This window comes from Ixodes scapularis, unplaced genomic scaffold (assembly GCF_016920785.2).
Source record: "Ixodes scapularis isolate PalLabHiFi unplaced genomic scaffold, ASM1692078v2 PGA_scaffold3__209_contigs__length_174095766, whole genome shotgun sequence".
Lineage (NCBI taxonomy): Eukaryota > Metazoa > Arthropoda > Arachnida > Ixodida > Ixodidae > Ixodes > Ixodes scapularis.
The window spans coordinates 8,927,788-8,933,787 of NW_024609868.1; positions in this window are offsets into that span (position 1 = coordinate 8,927,788).

A 6,000-nucleotide genomic window follows, 5' to 3' on the forward strand; every position below is an offset into this window, starting at 1 on the left:
ATACAATTTTTCTCAATTTCATTTAATCGTTTTTTTTTTTATAAGGGCTAGACGTGCTAGAGTCACTCAGCTCAAAGCATAAACGGTCAATTTTTTTTTTTTTTTTTTCGAAACCACTAAGCACAGCAACTCGCGGATTAGTTAGCAACTGCACTATGTTTCGTTTCCTAGGCAAAGTTTTTTTTTTTTTTTTTTTTTTTGTACACCGGAGGTTACGTTTTGGTGAAAACAAATAACCTTATCCAGGCTCTTGTGAGTAATGTGGATAACACCGTTATTTTTATTTATTTGTTTTTTTACGAGAGGGATTGGGTGTGTTGGCGACACTCGTCACTCAGCCCTTGGCAAAAACGGTCAAGACTTTTCTTTTTCGAAACAACTGAACATAAATGTGGGACACCTATCTAAATAATGTGCGTATGGGCTACCGTAATAAAAAAAATTGAATGAAAAATAACGTGGGAAGTAATCGATTACTTTAGAGCAATTTTTCGATTACTTTTCTGAGGCCGTAATTGTAATTGTAATCGGGAACTTTTTACAGTGAAATAATTGTAATTGTAATCGGTTACTTTTTTCCAGTAACGTCTACAAGTCTTCATCTCAACATGTTCTATCCACCTAGGCCGCGGTCGCGCGAGGTGGAATGCTAGATGGTATAATAGAGAAGCTTCAACTGCCCCTCCTCCCCCGTCTGTGCAATATCTATATTCCATTTTGTTACAAACACATGACATCTCCTTCCGCATAGCCATTAAACCCCCTTTCCCGTTTTATACACCCCCTCCCCCCTCCCCCCCCCCCCCCCTTTTCCTCTAAAGCACAAAATAATATGGGCCAAACTGGAAACCAAGACAGTGGCTTTTGCCGTAACCCTATGGTGCAATTACCTGTTGCCCTGAATGAACCTTGACGAGATAGCAGGCAAGACACCTTTTGACAATGGTTCGAGATTTAAAAGGTAAATGTGGGGACATTTTCCCAGGATCACTGACCCTGCGCGCTGATCAAACTTAATTGTAAAATTCTGTCTATTTTTTTTTCTTAGGAGGGGAAAAATGGGGGGGGGGGGGGGGGGGGGGCATTGGCACATCAAGATTCAGAGTTTGTCGGATACACCGAATATACCAAAATTCCACCGGCGGGTGTTTTTTGAAGTTTTTCGGATTTGCAAAAGGAAACGGTCAGCTAGAACAGTGGTTCTCAATAATCGATGTTTCGTGGACCCCTTGGGGATCGGCGGAGACGATGAGGACCCCGTTCGGGGTGAAGAGACGGGAAAGGTATAGGTTAAATAAAATAATGATTTAATAAATGGATATAACTAATGACTAATGTGAGAAAGACTTCTCTTTTTGACATAAAGACTAAAAAACTGACCCGAAAACTGAAACATTTATTCTCGATCTGAAACAAATACAACTTTTATTGCCAGGATTGACTGATGACGCAGGGCTTCGCGGACCCTTAAAATGCCTTCGCGGACCCCAAATGGTCCGCGGACCCCCATTTGACGATCACTGAGCTAGAACGGTAGGGACAAAACGCATGCAGACAGGGAGAAACAGAGGTATACACACCGCTGATTATCAACTGAGACTTTATACTTCTTCATCACTTTAGCTCAAAGATTCACACCTAAAGTTATGCCAATAAATCTCTCTAAATACCTACATTGCACTACTCCATTAAATTCAAATAAATTAAATTATTAAATTTGGTCACTAACACCTCCCTGACCGTAATATAAGTATGTACACTCTCAGAAAAGAAAGGTGTATTCTTACACCCTTTGTCCCTTATAATACACCCCAAAACTCCAGTTCGACGTAAAGCGCACTGACATCAATCTGAGAGTACTAACTTTCACGAGATGCTTGATAGCCGTGTGGTACAACCTATTAAAATAGCTAATGTACGTGTTAATCACTACAAAAAAAAAGTGTTTTTCTTGACTTCTTGCAAAACCTCAGTGTTTTCTTTCTGTGGTCTTTGATACGGATTTTAGCTAGTTGATAAGTTATATCGCACCGTTATGAAACCCCTCGTAAACTTTGGGGCTGTCTGTTCGACTATAGTGCGTTGTACGTCGAATTTGAGTTTTGGAGGGCATTATATGGGACAAAAGAGTGTAAGGTGATAGGTGATACCCTTTTTTTTTAGAGAGTAGGGTGATTTATTGAAATTAGCTTAGTGTGAATCTTTGGGCTCAAGTAATGAAGAAAAAGTATAAAGTCTCAGTTGATATAAGTGGTGTGTATGTCTCTGTTTCTTCCTGTCTGTGTTTTGTCCCTATTCTTACTAGCTGACCTTCTCCTCTTGCATTATGTACCAGCTAGCTCATCTTCCGCCTGTTCTTCTTTCGGATTTATCCGAAAACATGGAACCCTAACGATAACGTATCGCTGGAGTGCACTCCTCCGGGGGAAGGCTGTCGAGTGCTTCGCTTCATGACTCTGAGTGGCTTGACGGGTCCGTAGTGTTCTCTCAGTCGAATACGGCGCAGCTCACAAGTCGGATCGATATGCTTGTTTCGGTGGTTGCCATTGCTAACACAATTTTCGTCCGTTCTTATTAATTAAAAAATGTAGTATTCTTAATTTTTATGAAACGTAATTATAACATGTTGCGTGTTCAGAATAGCAGGACAAACCCCTCCTACCAAGCTGCTTGCTAACCATGATTGGCAGTTTCCTCCGCACCATTCGCCTTCTTTCCAGCGTTCACTCTGCTGAAGTGGAAAAAGTGATAGACTTTGTGAGAGGAGCTTGTGCTGTTATTCTGAACCTGGAACACGTTGAAGTGGGTGTTGGTAGCAGGAAAGGTACACTTGTGGATGACCAGAAGACATTGTTCTCATAATGACAGTCCGCAGCACCGGCAGCATGCCATATCAACCTCCTAGTCCCTTTGTTTCATCAGCCGATTTTCGTGGAGTTCTGTAACGCTTGACTGTCTCAGCAGGCTGTAATACAAAGCCGACACCGAAAAGCGCTACGCCCACAGGCGTAGCCAGAAATCTTAGAGCGCAGCTCTTAGAAGCCCGCTTCCGGCTTGAGCGGCACCGCCGTCGGTGTAACCGCCCGCTGCTTTATGGAACGTTTCACATAATGAAATCACGCGTGACGGCATGTGTGACGTCACGAGGGAGGAGGAGAGGAGGACGAGGCAGGAGGGGAAGGAGGAGGAGGGGAGGGGAAGAAGGAGATGAGGAGGAGGGGAGATGCCAGCTACCCGTTGTGCAGGCAAGTGCTATCACCATTTATAAATCACAGAGAGGCACGTATGAAAATGTGGTGTACACGTTAGCCATGTGGCCATCTACATGGGTACGGGTCTGTGATGTACCCATCGGTCTCTGTGGCTGGATTTCGGGGAGTATGGGCTGAAACCCCATAAGTCCCTACCCTGCCACGCCACTGTTAAGGCTGAACTGCATGTAAGCGATTAAGGAGCAACGAAACAAGCGACGGCGACAGCGACCGGAGTGAGCGACGAGCGACGGGGATTTCTCACTGTCGCTCGTCGCATCGCTCTGTTTTTGTATTTCTAGCAAACGACGCTCAACGCCTTGGACGCTTGCTCCCGACGCTTTCATGCGAGTTGCCTCGTCGCGCGACTGACCGAGTGATAGCGAAACAGGTCGCCGTCGCTTGTCTCGTCGCTCGCCAAATCGCTTGCATGCGGTTTATACTTTCACATACCTTCGCTTCGCGCGGCCTTGCCTAGCCGATGGATGGATGATAGATGAATGAAGCTGAACCCTTTGAACCGGGCAAAAACTTGCGCCACCGAGCCAGTTTTTTTTTTTTTTTTTCTAAGATTTGTTTAACATAGAGGTATACCTTTCTCGTTATGCAGCGCCATCCCACGGTTTGTATCAGAAATGAGGGCCAATCTTCGGCATGTGGTGCCGTTCAGACGCTCTTCTTTTCTCTGGAAAGCATTATGTGCTTACCATTCTTTGTCATCGTGATCAAGCTTTTTTATAATGGCGCCGGAACAGGGGGGGGGGGGGGTGAATGATTCCCCCCCCCCCCCGCCCCCCCCCCCCTCTACCCAGACACTTCCGAGTTTCCTAATAAACAATTGAAGGAAAATGAATAAACCCCCCCCCCCCCTTTTCCCCTTTCCAATCCCCCAAACACTTCCACCGCAGCTGCTTCTGAATCTGTAAAGTGAAAATGCTCCCTGAACCACCCCACAGAGTCACAGACCAATATTTCGCCGGACAGCGGCAAGGGTTCAGCTTCTCTGCAGGTTTCTTGACGGGTCCATGGTGGGCACCCACCTCCACTCGAACATCAGAATCGTGAAGCGTTCCGGAAAACCTGAACTGCGGCACGCCCGAACCGTACGCCACTACCATTTTGTGAACCATTTCGTCGTTTACCCTGAGACTGGGTTTTTTTTTTTTAAGAGCAGCTAGCCTGTACTTTGACTCTTTTCTCGTTTTACCATTTTATGCTTCTTGCCGTCCTCAAAGCCTTCCTCGCGGTCCCTCTGTCGGTTCGTTCTCCGTCCCCACCGACCAGGCAGAGTCGGCTGCCTAACGCCGGGCGTTCTCGCGCTCATTTCACTGAATGTAGCAGATGTGTGCGGACCAGAGTGTCGAACCGAAATTTTTATCGGTTCGGTTCCGGTTCGGGTTCACGGCTTTCGGTTCGGTGTCGGTTCAGTTCCGGGGAGCAAAAAATAACGGTTCAAACCGGTTCGAACCGGTTTGAACCGCTAAATTGAGAACATATTTTCCGAAGTTGTTCTGGCAATGGACACTATTTACGCTGTGAAACGATTAACTATATAGTTTCTTCGATCGTCCGTGCTATTAATTAATTTTTTGTTTTCAGGTACCAAAATATTAAATTCAATTGTTTAATTTCGACGCAACAGTAGAAGAAAATCTACATTAACGTACATAACGTCGTGTTCAGACGACTCAGCATTCCTTTGTTTACCAGTAACATATATTTTACCTGAATCCAAATGTTTAAGTACAACAGTAAAGAGTTCAGCTTGTTGGTACATACCTGTGAATAGATGAGCTTGAAACTTAGAACTATACTGTCCTCTCCTTGTATTTAAGTAAACTTCTAAAGTTCAAGCTGATCTTTTTACGTGGTATAAAATGTCGCGAAATGTGGTAGGTCGCCTAAAATACCCGTGATTCGTACAACTTTGTGTCGCAGTATTAAAAGTCAAAAGGTGATTGTGTCCTTGAACTACGGAATTAATTACAGCACATAAAATCATAAAATTGGCACCTCATGGCCATATATATCATGAAATATGGTTTACGAAATACGTTTCACAATATATATATATATATATAAGGATGACACAACTGAGCTAAAAGCAATTAAATATTCAAAATGTCACGAAAGTTTTAGGACAATCCCTTTCAGTCTATTTTGTTATAGAAACACCGAGCGGCAATCACAGTGCTTGTTTTTCTAACCAAACATTGTTTACACACAGCACCGCGATGCATGCAACTAATCATGCAGAAACGAGTAATCAAAGCTGTTCATTCTAATCTATACGCACCTTCGCACCCAGATCGAATCTGGCCCAAAATAGCGCTTGCCCAAGTGAACATTTTCTTATACAGGATAAGCTGGCATAGCCTGCCTGTTGAGGTTGGTTCTTGACGAGATGCGGTCAATTTAATTTGGAAATGAGCATCACCCTTGCTAATTGATGATTTTAACACGACAGCGTTAAGGAGCTCATGTCACAGAAAAGCCGATGTCGGTGGCTTGACTGGAAAATCCTGATTGGTCGATAGGGTCATGACGTCACAGAAACATGCCCTCGCGCAGGGATTTCAAACGAACAACAATGCTCACGTAAAACGTGACGTCACGCGTGGAACGAAAGTGACTAAAGAAACATGAGATTGTAATGCGAATTAAAGGTCGCCGTATGTCTCAAATGATTTCACTTCATAAAATAATTCCTTTGCCTTAAAGAAGAAAACAAATTAAGAAGTTTAGGCGG